We start from the raw sequence: 15,080 nt of genomic DNA, 5'->3' as shown, positions 1-15,080 counted from the left end.
AAATTAAAATATTAATATATTTCTAAAAGTTAAGAACTAATTTTTAATAATATATTTAAAGAACTCACATTTTTAAATATATATTTCCTCATTTAAATGTACTAAGCAAAAATGGGTAGAAGAACGAAGATAGACAAAGAAAAAAAAAGTAAGTGTTAGGAAATTATTTTTACATAATTGATTTTTTTTGTTTGATTACGTAATTGATCATTGGATGTATTAATTTACCTCTAAAACTGGCACCATACCATCAAATCGCGAGGAAGTCACTGAATTAATATCATGACTTTATGTAGATAATTTTTTTCATAAATATTTTTAGAAAAAATAAAATAAATTTCTCAATAGATTAATACTATTTCTTAATAGATTAATACTAATTTTATGCACAAGTTAAAATTAGTATTTTAAAAAAGTTAATTAAAAAAAGTTTTTTTTATATAAATTAACTTATATTTAAATTATTTTTTTATAAAGAAGTTTATTTTATTTTTCTTTTAACAATTTTATTTTCCTTTCATAATTTTTTTTATCATTAACATGTCTTTAATACAACAATCGGATCCATCCCTACCACACCAAGCCTCTACTGGTTGTTGTTTTCTTTGTTGTTTCTAATTCTGATACTTAAAAATTATTAATTTAATTATTTTAACAATTAAATTATTGATTAATAAAAATAATTTAATTATGTGGAACTTCATCTTAATTACTATTCTACATAGGAGGTGTTGATGTATCGACGTTGTTAATTACCATATATTAGTATTAAAGTTTAAAGTTTACTACAGGGGCTAATTATCTCGACGGAAAAAAAAATAGAAATCATATGTACTTGAAACATTTACAAAGGATTAAAATGTATTTAGATCTTAAAAAGTATAATTTATTCAGCTATAAATTCTAGAAAAATAATTCTATATGAATAGCTTTAAATTTATGTAAAAAAAAATAGTTTAGAGTTTAGGATTTATGTAAAAAGGAGTCATGTTTTTTGTTTCCTTAGTGAATTTTTGCATGTCCCTAAAACTTGTAATAAAGTTTCATGCCAATTTCAAGGCCTAGAAGTTATATTTTATTTATTTATTAAAGATATTAAAATTTTATTTACAGTTTTGACTTGTCTATTTGCTTGAGCATAATAAGGTGTCAAAGTAATCAACTTAATTATTTTAAATTTAGCATATTGTACTATTCGTTGACCTATAAATACAATTCCTTGATATATAGTTATGGTTTGTGGTATTCCAAATGAAAAAAAAAATACGATCTTCGATAAAGTTTATAACTTATTTTTTATTCGTTGACCAATCAAATATAAAGTCTATCCTTGAAAAGGCCATTGTTGCCATTGTTTAACAATAGAATGTAATTCACTTGTTGGAACTTATTGTATTGGTCCATATTTTTTTACATTTATTACAACTTTTGGCATACTCAATACAATCTTTCAACATAGTAGGTTGATAATAACCTTTTCGAGACAATACCCACTTCATTTTTCCACCAACTTGATGTGTACCATAAATTCCTTCATGTATTTCTTCCATAGCTAAATAGATTTCATGATCTCCCAAACATTTGAATAACAAACCATTATATAATTCATCATTTAAAATTACATAATTCATGGCTTGATATCTTAGTTTTCAATCCATCTTCATATTTCACTACAAGAAAATTGTTAATTAGAGAGGGATGATCCCTCACTAAGGACAATAGCGAGGGATTAGCAAAGAATTTGTGAAGAATCATTCCATCACTAAGTCCAAGTCGCTATTGGTGACAGCAAAAAATCCCTCACTAATTCCCTTACCATTCTTTTACAATTCCCCTTGCTAATCCGTCGTTATTGCCTTGTAGATGCAATCCTTCTTGTTACTCACTAAATATCTTCATTATTTCCTTGCTAACACCTCTCTAAGCCCCAGTAATGTATCCCTCGCTAGTTTGTTAGTTTGTTGCTATTATCGCAAAAAAAAATTTAATTGTTCCCTCCCTATATCCTTACTAATCTCTTGTGAGATATGGTCGCTAACTCCTCATCAATCCTTCACAATTTTCCCTCGTCATAGCTTCGCTAATCTCTCACAAAAGACGCTCATTAATCCTTCACAATTTGTAATAAGTAATTTTCTCCAATCATGAAAACTCCTTTCTAACTGAACCCTGATATTAATCAACTTTGGTTTCAATGTTGTAAACCAAGTAAATGCATTCTTAGTTAAAGAACTTGGAAAATACTTCATTTTCAAATATTCATTTGCAACTATATCTCCATGTTCTACTTGATATCTTCCTATATGCTCTACTATAGATTCTCTAACTTCTCTAGCAAATTTCAAAAATTTAGGGATTTTAACCCCCTTTGGTAACTTAGTCTGTATAATGTTTTCAAGAAAAAAAAGGGACAAAGTAAGGTTGGTTATAGCATCCTATATCAAAACCATGTCTATTAAGCACTTGCTCAACCACATAATCTAAACTTTCACCATAAATTCAAGGTTGGTTTTGAAGATTTTGATTTTGATGTTGAACTTGATTTAAAATCCTATTTGCATTTTTTTTCTCTACTGACTATCACAGGATTCCCAAATCATTTTGATCTCTCTTTATTCCTTCATTTCTAATATTATTATTTGAATTAGAGGGTTGATTTTGACCATCTATCTTTTTTCTTATTTTGTTTATCAAATCATAGAAAGGAGTCAATACTATTGACAATTGTGTTGATAACATATTCACCATATCATGATTACTATGATCCATTTGTTGTCTAAAGGTCATCCCTGTTTGATTATTTATACCAATTGGTATATAACTACCTTGTCTAATCTTAGAACCTTCTTAACTTGTTCCTACATGTTAAAAAAGGTCTTGCATTACAAACTTCATTCCATGTGGACTTTCATTATATCCATATGAGGACAAATGGACTTAAGGATTAGGCATGAAGTAGGTCAAAGGAATTTCCATATTAACTGGTTATTTTGTTCTCTAATTTGTAGACATACCCCATGGGTATTCCTTCGTAACATTCACTAATGAAGATTGTGAAAAACTCGCATTTTGTCCTATGATGTTTTCTATCACAGGGGATAGAGTAACTACCATTGCTATTATAGATTTGACATTTTCACTCACATTAACTTGTTCTACTACATTTTCATTCTCATTATTATTATAGGCATTTCCTTGATTTGATGTAGACATAATTCTACCACTCTTAAGTCTCATATAACATATTTAAGACTAGTTCAATTATGTTTGACACAAACGAAACCCAGTTGATGTGCCAATTTGTTTTCAATGAATTTTATTTAGTGGATTCTTTAAATTTGAACTAGCAAATTCAACTTAAATATGTTCAGTAAATTATGATTTCTAGAAATGATTTGCTCATTATTATAATATTTAAATCATTCAAAGTCAAACTTACAATGATCAATTGAATAACATGAATGTTGATCGAATAAATTATTTCAAAGAATAATACAACTAAAAAGAAGAAAATAAAAGAAACGAAAACATGTGTATATTACACTAAAAGAGAATAAGGAGTTGGTACGAAAATACATACAAGCATCCCTCAAAATTGAAAATGAGAGAATATGTAGAATGGTATATATAGAGGTTCATGTAAACTATTTCTAACCTCTAACTCATGCCCAATTCTAATGAGTTGAGCTGGGCACAAGCTTGCCCATATTAGGTTTCCAGTGCATCAACACCACAAGGTGAAACCCTAGGCAGTTCCTCCCCAACAACAACGAGAAGATCTCCACTTATCAAGGATAATATCTTCACACAACCACTAGAACATATCTTTGCTAAGTCAAAAAGACGATTCCCTAAACTCAAAATTTTAATGCTAAACAAAAAAATAATTTTATATATAAGAAACGCCTGTGAAAACTTCTTTGAAGATATCTTTGAAAAGTTTATCAGATGAAGTGTAAGACGCAAAGCGTCTATAAGACGATTATTAATCAAACGAAACAAATAGTCTGTCTCATATACATTAAATATTTATCATTTATTGAGATTAACGACAAAGTTTGTTTTGAATGTTTCATTCCTTAGCAGATCGAATCAAAATATCATCTTGGAACTCACAAATCTGTTAAAGTAAAAAACCATGTTTTCCATCAAAATAAAATCCTTGATATCACAAAGAAAAACAAAAAAGTCATTGTTATAACTGTTTTGCGATGACAATGCTTCTACAAGTTTCGTTTGTTTTAGAAAGTTGATAAGTAGCCTCCTTGATTAGATAAGAGGTACTATTTGGTGAAATGCATTCAATATTTGCATTAAATGTGTGAAACGACCACTTGCCACCACAAGGGAAGACGATGAAGATGGACAAAACAAACTTGTGAGTTGGACTCAAAGTATTGCAATAATCATCTTCTCTAAGCTACTATATAAGAAGATTCAAAGCTCAAGAAAGATGTAAGATACAATTTACACTAGAAAACAAATATATATAGATAGATTTGTACAAAAACATATTCTTTGTAAATATATTCTTTCTTGTAAATAGGCATTGCTCTGTATTGGTTGTATAACATCTAAGTGAGTCGAACGCAACATCTTTGTAACCTTCATAACCATTGTTATCAGGTTGAGCCAAGAGAGGCTTATCTAGCAAAGAATACTTGGTTGTTGAGCCTGGAGAGGCTTTTTTGTAAAAGAGTACTTGTTTTGAGATTGGAGAGGCTTGACTGTAAAAGAGTACTTGATTGAGCCTAAAGAGACTTGTCTAAAAAAAATATTTGTTCTTAAGTTTGGAGATGCTAGATTGTAAAAGAATACTTGTTCTTGAGTCTGGAGAGACTTGATTATAAAAGAATACTTGGTTGTTAAGCCTGGAGAGACTTGTTAAAAGAATACTTAAGTAGTTGCTTGAAGAGCCAAGTCAAATAATACTTATGGTTGAGCCAAAAGTATTTGTTAAAAGAATATTTGTGTCTTTGTTTAAAGATAGTGGAACTCAAATGGGTTGGATTGAGAATTAGATGTAATCTTGTTAATTGAGACGAATTAATATAAAAATACTTAATGTTCCATGTGAATGCTCTTCTTACTTTATCTAACTAGAATTACTACTTCATTGTAGAAAATGTGTGAATTTTTTTATATATATTATTTAATCTTTCTTCTAGTGTTTATCTTTTCTCCATAATCTTCAAGATATCATACAATAATATCTTTACATATCATGCCTCATAAAATTAGGGATTACATTATAAGAACAATATATTACTTATCAATAAGAATATCTCCTAAAATCATGCAACATTATCTTTAAAGTTTAGAGATAAGATTAATCACCTATATATAGGACACCAGATATCACTTTAACATTAATCTCATTCTTAATCTACATTCTCTTCTAAATTGAGCATCAGAATATTTTTGTAGGTGTCTCCCATTGATATTAGAGCAACTAAGATGACATTTTGATCGCTGAAGCACTAGCATATTTTGGTAAGAACAAAACTATTCACCTAAAGAAAAATTTGAAAATAATTGATGTTTCATAATTAAAAATAAAAAAAATAAATGTTAAATAAGAGTAAAGTTACACATCACATAAGAAAAGAAAATATAATGATAAACATTCTTATATCCTGTCACTAATTTAGTAGATCGAATGGAGTAAAATTATTTAAATTTAATTACTGATATTAAGTTAAAATTTAAGTATGTACTTATATTAAATATTTAAAGAAAAATTTTTGTTGTCAATTATGATTTTACTCCACTTGAACATGATTATTTTTAATAAATGTGCTATAGATTAAAGAAAAAAGAAATCTCACATTCTAAAATTAAAACTTAAATGTATAATTTTGGGAATAATTGTCTTTTAAGAAGAGTAATGATACATGCATATACAACAAAAACTATATAACATTTTTGTATCTATTTCTCTTTATCGTAATAAGTATTTTTCTTTACAATAAATGAGTGATTGGGAGAAATTAAAAAAAATAATGTTGGACAAGTTATTATATATGTATTATTAACTTCTTTTTTAAGTATTGCACTTTCATTGGAGAGGTGTTTTACGTCATTCAAAACTCCAAGAGAATTTTGTAGTAATAGTGTAACCAATAATATTTTTAAATGGTTAACTTTGTCCAATTCTTTGTAAACACTCATAATTTTATTTAATCTCTTTATATCAAATCATGTTATATATCATATTTATATTTTTCATTAAGATCTTCCATATTATCATATAAACATAATTCTTTATTTATTTTTCTTATTAAGAAAATCCTCTATAACAAATAGTTACAAAATAATGATAGTTGTTTACCCATTTTGGGGGCAGATTGAGGTAAAAAATAAGAGAGATATAGGAATAAAAGAGATAATTAAAAAAATAATAATTGTAATCGATGATAAGATAAAAAAAAATGATGAGAGGTAGAGAGAAAATGAGGTGAAAGTGAGAAAAAAAAATTATATGTATGATAAGTATTTTTCATAGTCAAAATTAATTCTTTTTGAGGTGGAAAATTTATCAAAGTAAATTTTGGTTTTTTAAACAAAATTTTCTTCAAACATATAACTAGTTATTGAATTCTCAATAACACGTTTAAGAAATACAACTATCTACTGTGTTACACTTTTTCGATAAATATTGAGATTAAATTATTATTACGACCTTTACTAACCCCTAATCGACCTTAAATCATTTAAAAAAATGTACTTTACTTTTTACCTAAAAAATGGGACAAACTTTGTTTCGACCAATTGATTAATGATATTCATTTGATTTTATATTTATTGGCTTTGTCTTCGAGATGGATGTGGACAATAAACAACCTGATGTTACAAGAAAGGCGAGAAGATTATGATAAGCAAAATATTATCATCAATGGACAATGGCTACAAAGTTCAACTTCTGCCCCCACTTCAATTAATTTGGCTCATTACTTTCCTTTTATACAATTATTTGATAAAATCAAATTGTAAAACTTGTTGTGTACACTAGTACAAAAGACCCTTTTTACGTCGGTTATTTAGGGGTTTTTACGTCAGGGAAACGTCCGACGTAGAAGCGGGAGACGTAAAATTTACGTCGGGGGTCAAAAACCGACGTAAATTTACGTCGGACATACCCAGGTCCGACGTAAAAAATCGTAAAAATTTAAAAAAAAAAGAAAAATAATGCAGCAGAACGGCCCGTTCTGCTTGGAGAACGGCCCGTTCTCCTTGCAGGACGGGGCATTCTGTTTGGAGAACGGCCCATACTGCTTGGAGAACGGGCCGTTCTCCTTGCAGAACGGCCCGTTCTGCTTCCCAGAAATCGCTTTTCTTCTGCGTTTTCCTCCCAGAAATCGCTTTTCTTCCCATAATCGCTTCTCTTCTCTGTTCTCCTCAGGCTTGGCTTCAGCCACTGGTTGTTCCTACTCAAAATATATAAAGAAACACACATAATAAGTTCAAAATACACATTTAGTCGTATGAACGCAAACTGCTTGTTTTTGTCGTATGAACGGAGACTGAATGATAGAAAAATTATAAGGAAGGAAGGACCGAAGGAGTAGGAGGCGGAGGGATTTACACAACGAAGAGGAAGAGGGTTTACAGAGAAAAAAATGAAAAGTGAATGCGCGCGGTGTGCCTCGCGCTCTCTTATTCAAATTTGCGTCTTTTTTACGTCGGACCTGGTAGGGTGCGACGTAAATTTACGTCGCACCTGGGAAGGTGCGACGTAAATTTACGTCGCACCTGGGAAGGTGCGACGTAGGTTGGACTTTTTACGTCGCACCTGGGAAGGTGCGACGTAGATTGGACTTTTTACGTCGGACCTTACCAGGTGCGACGTAAAAAAGTTCGCAAAAATTACAAAAATGCCACCGCATTTTTTTTACGTCGGATTTTCGTATTTCCGACGTAAAAGGGGTGACGTAATATACTTATTTTCTACTAGTGGTACAACGCATAATATAAATAATTGATTTTTCATGGTTTTAAACAGAAATTAAAGCTTACAAATTACGATCTAAGATTCATCAAATTGATATATTTGATAAACTATTTATAATTTTTTTAAGATTGGTACAAATAATTGTAATTCGATGATTTCATTTTAAAATTCAATTATGTTAGTGGAGAAATTGTTTAGAATTTTTAACCCAAAGTCAATATAATTATTAGTGAGATCAAAATGTTTTGTAACTCTATATTTTATTTAATAAAAATATTTAAAAATTATTAATATTTTTTTAGATAATGGTGTTGTATTTGACTCTTAAGATTTTGAGTTTTGAGCATTGTCTTTATAAAAGTAATTATTTTTAATATTATTTTTATTATTAAAAAATATAATAATAAAATTGTTTAAAAATATGTATATCAAATCAAACTACGATCTTTATATATGTTATAGATTAAGAAAAAAGGGACATTTCGTATCTATCTATTTTTAAAAAGCTAATGAATGGGTTATTAAAAAAAACGAAATTTGAAAACTAAATTTTGTTAAAGTAGAAAAAAAAAAGAATAAATAAAAGAGAAAATAGTGTAGAGATAATTATCTATAATGTAACGACCCATCATTTTTCACACAGTCTATAGCGTCAAGGGAAAACATGATAATACATTTCCCATACTGATAAGTGTCTAATTGGTTTAATGAAAATATTAATTTAAGACACTTATCTAGCACAAATTTTTTGGATCTAATTGTAAAATTATGGAAAATACACATGGAATCAAAAAGGGGCTCTTAATTGAAGTCATTATATGGAGTGATGATTTTCTTAATAAAAAATTCCCTTTAATTTGTAGATTTTGAAGATTGGAGCAAGAAAGAATTTCTGGAAGAAAACGGCTTAGCCCTTTTAAAGGGCTGAGCGCTTTTAAGGCCGCAAGCAATTACTGGAGTAGTGGAAAAAGGGCTCAGCGGATTTAAAGGGCTCAACCCTTTGGATTATTTAAGGGTTAAGGAGTCTCCCAGGCGCTCAGCGGATAAAAAGGGCTCAGCCCTTTGGATTACTTCATAATGAAGGATTCTCCAATCCGCTCAGCCGTTTCCAGGTGCTGAGTGGTTCTTTTTCTTTCTTCCCCACTCTGATTTGATTTCAGCAACTATAAAAGGGCAGAGGAGAGAGAAAATGAGGATCATAAGTTGCACGAAATAAGAACAGAAACGAAGGAACAAAATAGAGCACCTTGGGGCTCGTGGGAACGCGGTTCTTAGGAGGATCTCTTTCTTCTACCTTTCTTCTTGTTATTTTGTGATTTCTTCTTCTATGGAGAGCTAAAGCTCTAGGGTTGGGATTGATGTAATCATCAAACTCTTGTGTATTCCTTTTTGATTCATATATATATATATATATATATATATATTACATCTATTATTCAGTGTTAGTGATTTGTATTCTATTCTTAATGCTTTGATAAACTGATCATTTATTTTTTATCTCAGATTTAGAATTTGGTTGGAAAACGTTTTCTGAATCTAGATTTGAAACAAATCACCTATTAGTTTTGAAAGCCAGGAATGGTTTTGAAATTAGTAGTTGCAACAAGTTCTGATTCTTAATGCGAGACATTTAACTGAATGAAGTGAGGAATCATTCATTGAGTTAAATATCTTAGAATTTCTTATGCCAAGGAATTGACTCTGAATGAATATAGAGAACTCAATGGCAATGAGTAATGGAATCATTTGCAAGAATCATTAGGAATACATAAGAGGGAGATTGATGAAATTTAATCCCAACTGTTTTTCATATCTTTTTCCTTAAATTTAACTTGATTTTGGTTACTTAAGTTTAAACCACTGCTCACATCAAATATTTGACATGTGTGATTATTCAAGCTTTGAACTTACAAGTAACAATTAGTGTAATAGAAATCAAAATGTACTTCACAAGTCCTTGAAGACTGAAAACCTTTTTACTATACTACAGAGACTTGGGTGCGCTTGCTCGGAAAACCAACACATACCATACATAATGCATAAAAATAAAACATCTCCATTTAGCAGTTATATACATGATGATGATAAATAATGACTAAAGTCTCATATACATATATATATGATTGAAAATGGGATATAATATACTATACAAAATATATGGTAGCCAACAAAACATAAACAACACAATGACCACTCCTTAATTGTGTCTCGATCAAAAGTCCACCTTCCCATCACAGCATCACCTACTCATGATCGCTAACATACCAAAATATGGTCATCGCAGTCCCAACCACAAGGGAAAACATGCTAGGGTAAGCTCACAACAATAAACATCACAAAACAACATCAACATATAATAAACAACAATAGAATTCAACTTTTCGTCTTTCAACATCAGCTAAAAAGAACAAAATTTTCTACACATTCAACATGATATACAACTTCAATGCAACCACATAGGCAACATCCATGCAACATCATATGCAACATCTACTAATGCATCGTCACACATATACAACTAGGAAATCTCCAACAATTGAGGTTGAGTAGTCTAAGTGGCATAAACCCTATTGAATCCAACGTTTGACCTATCTCAACCAGGTCCGGTATAGGGCATCGTTAGGAACTCCAAAGAGAACTAGGTATAGATAACAATAGGCAACTAGTCAGGTGTGCCACTCAGACACCATCTACCACACATACATAATACACAATAAATATAAAGTACATTCCTGAGTAAATAAAACTTTCTTAAAAATAAGGTTTCAAAACACATAAATAGAGAGTTCACATTCATATTTTGCAAATCATAGTCCAACGCGGAAATGATTACAAAATAAAACATCAATCTTTCCAAAACACAATAACAGTAATGAAACTCCAATGCTAAACCTAGCTAAGCCCCGATGTCACATATCCTATCAGAGCATGCTCAACTGAAGCCTAAGCCTCATCACCAACATCCTCATGTTGATGATCACCTGCAACACAATTTAAACACATACAAAGAACAACAAGGGAGTGAGAAATATGTCACTCGGTTCCAGGTGCAAAAATAAAGGTTAGATAGCACACACACATAACAAACATAAGTCACATGTAAACAATACACATACACAATCAATATCACATGCACACTCATTTATCATGCAATGATGTCATGGACTCGACTCATAAATGCATGCATGTGGCGCCATACGAAAGTTTCACATTTCTCATCATTTCATCACATAACTTGTTACATCACTGGTGACCCTAAGGTACACCTTGTTAGCTTGTTACATCACCGGTGACCCTAAGGTACACCTTGTTAGCTTGTTACATCACCGGTGACCCTAAGGTACACCTTGTTAGCTTGTTACATCACTAGTATACGGCCTAAGCGGCACACCTGGAATAAATCATATATGCACATGATGCATGTCACACATTCACTATTTCATTGACTCAACATTTCACTTGTCATGGAATTTCATGTCTCATATCATCACATTTCACATTCTCATAGTCATAGATTATCTCATTTCATCATATTCCACATTCTCATAGCCATAGCTTATCTCATTAGCACATTCTCATTCACATCATGTCTCATGTCATTTGTTCATATTTCACACAATCATACTCATAATTATTCCTCATAGGGTTTCGCACAGGAACCCACAGAGCACTCTAATTTATATCAAAGCATATCTAATTTTGAAATCAAATACATATTTACACTCTACATCACACAAGGAACGCAACAGAGCATTTAGAAAGCAAAACAGAAAACATTCATATTTTACCTGTTTCTCATAGGGTTCTCTGGGGAACCCATAGAGTACTCTCGGGAACCCATAGAGTACTCTAATTCATATCAAAACTTGTTTACTTTTAAAATTAATCACATATTCATACATCACATCCAACAAGGAACACAATAGAATAATTAGAAGGCAAAACAGAAAATATTCATATTTTGTCTGTTCCTAGAAGCATGCATCAAGCAAGGGATTGGGGGCCAATCCTGCTACCCAACAATTATTCTCACACTCCCGAGAAAGGTTTCTCACTCTCCCCTTACCTGGATAAGCAGAAGATGAAGCTAGAGCAGAATCTGGCTTATCTCCTTCTCTTGGTTCTCCTTGGTCTCTAGAGAGTGTGTCCAAATATAGTGCCAAAGTGCTCTATTTATAGATTTCAAAAGTGGTCAGAACGGTCTGTTTCGAATCCAGCACGTCTTGTTCTAGATCCTTTCATCATGTATTAACTTTGCATCTGGAACGGCCCATTCTTAAACCATAACGGCCCGTTTTGGAGTTGGATTTTAACACACAACGACCATATTTGGAATGGCCCGTTCCCAGCTTTGGAATGACCCGTTCCCAACTAGGGTTATAGGCCATTTTGGTGGTTTGGAACGGCCTGTTCCAGTTTGGGATCGACCCGTTCTGGGCTACCAAAAATAGGTCTTTTTAGTAGTTTAGAACGACCCATTCTAGGTTGGGAACGACCCGTTCTAGGCTACTAAATCATCCTTATTGGGCTTTGAGCCTTCGTATAATCTGTGAAAATCGAGGTGTTACAATTCTCCCATCCTTTTTGAAATTTTGTCACCGAAATTTACCTGAAAACAAAAATGGGTAGGCTCCTCGCATCTTGCTTTCTAATTCGTAAGTCGTAATCTCTCCAGTCTCCTTTCGGAAACTATACTAGTAGGAAAACTTATATAACCTCACTACCTCACTGATGTCCAACTCTATCAATCTCTCTAAGAAATATTTATTATCAATAAGGGTAATACAAGCAAACTTGGTGAGTCTATCCACTATAACCCAAAAAGAATCAAATTTATTAAGCATCTATAGGCAAACCTACAACCAAGGTCTATCTACACACCATCTCACTTCCAAAATGGGACGTCTAAAGGCTGTAAAAATCTTAAAGACTTCTAGTGTTCTCCCTTATACTTCTGGCATACTATACACGAGTACACAAATTCCTCTACTCCTCTCTTCACCTTAGGCCACCATGCTTCCGCTGAACCACTCTGATACATCTTAGTAGCTCCTAAATTAATGCTAAGAGTACTCTTATGTCCTTCCCCTAAGATCATCTTCCTTAATTTAGGATTACTAGGCACACAGATTCTATCCTTGAACCCTAAAACACCATCAACTTCCACTTGTAAAGGGCTATCTATACCCCTACCAATCCTCTCCACTCGGTTCATTAAGAAAGGGTCTAACTCTTGGGCTTCTCTAATCTCATCCATCAATCTTTTAGTCCTTACCAACATACTCAATCCAATGGGTGAGTTCACACATCACGCTTAAGTCTTTAACCTCCTCAATCAAATCCAACCCTTACATCATAAAAAATGATAGATGAATGATCATCCTACTCAAGGAATCTGTCACAATATTAGCTTTACTTTTATGACCCTCTCCAAGGATTAAGTGCCTAAGTGTAAGTTCATTACGTACACATACTCGGTCTCTAAGTCTTACTACTCCATCTATGTCTAAGGCAAACTCTTATCCATTACCTTGTCCTAAAGCCTCATATCTTGTCACCAACATGAATCAACTAATTATGTTTCTCCAATTTCTTTCAATGATCCACTTGTTACTCGAGTCATACCTAGTTTCACACTACTAGGAATAATCTCACAAGTCAAACTTAAATCCCTAATTTGAGCCCAAAGATCCATCTTTCTAATCATAAGGGAAAATAAATATAAAGGTTTCCTACTCAAAACATCGGTCACCACATTGCTTTGCCCAAATAAAAAATAAGATCAAAATCTTATTCTTTAAGAAATTCCAACTATCTCCTTTGGTCAAAAGATATTTAAGGCTCTTATGATCACCAAATACCTCAAGCTTAGAATCATATAGGTAGTGTCTCCAAATCTTAGTGTAAATATTACAACCGCTAACTTAAGGTCATGGGTAAGGTAATTCCTTTCATGGATTTTCAATTGCCTAGAAACATAAGCTACTACCTTTCCTTCTTGCATCAAAAATCCACCCAAACCCATCTTAGAAGCACAACTATATACCACAAAAGACTTACTAAAATCTAGTAGTATTAACACTAGTCAATCTTTCATTAAGATTTTAGAAACTACTCTCGTACTTACTATCTCACACAAGGACAACACTCTTCCTAGATGACCTAGTAAAAAATAATGCTATCTTAGAAATTTACTCAATAAATCTCTAATAGTAATGAGCTAACCCAAGAAACTCCCAACCTCACTAATAGACTCAAGTATCTCCCACTTAAGCACAACTTCTATCTTATATAGATCTACTTTATACCTTAGTTAGAAATTATAGGACCTAGAACTCACCTCATACAATAAAAAATCATACTTAGATAACTTAGCGTAAAGTTGTCTTGGATATATTTTCACCCTCAACTCCAATATGATGATATCACATCCTAAGGTCAATCTCAATAAACACACAAACATTCATTAATTGATGCCTAAGGTCATCTATCTACATATCAACATACATGTATATCAAATCATATTAGAATACCTACTTTAAACATTTATATATACCATCCCTAAGCATGTACGAATCAATCACCATTTACTCCATATAGCATGTACATGAACCAACCTTACCACATAGCATCATACCATCTTAAACAACCTCTCAATGACAACACCTCAGAACATCATATCCAAATCAGTTTTTATCCTTGTTTTTCTTAACAACTCAAAAATATCATGACAACATACACTTCCCTTCAACAACTGTCAAAGCAAATGACACACAGAGAGTTATATTCATCCAAATGATCTCAAACCTATCTCAAAAGAAAGCTAAGAGAATAAGCTACAACTCTTATGAAAACATGAGATTCTAAAAAGATCATCTTCTTAACTAAGAAAATTCAGAAACCAAACTAATTTTGTATATTTAATTACATTCATTTACACTTAATTCAAAAACAAAAATTACAAGAATAACATAAGTGATGTTGAATTCACATAGTAATTAATTATAAATGGAAATTTTATAATTAGATGTCTAAAAGTAATTATTTAATGTCTTTTAATTATAATTAATTGTATTTTATTAAATGATATACTATGTGGTATTTATTTTACCCTTAATTTCAATTAATT

The sequence above is a fragment of the Cajanus cajan genome, chromosome 1 (genome assembly GCF_000230855.2).
Source record: "Cajanus cajan strain Asha chromosome 1, NIPB_CcT2T_4, whole genome shotgun sequence".
In the NCBI taxonomy this organism is placed as follows: Eukaryota; Viridiplantae; Streptophyta; class Magnoliopsida; order Fabales; family Fabaceae; genus Cajanus; species Cajanus cajan.
Note: the sequence above shows the minus strand (reverse complement) of the source record.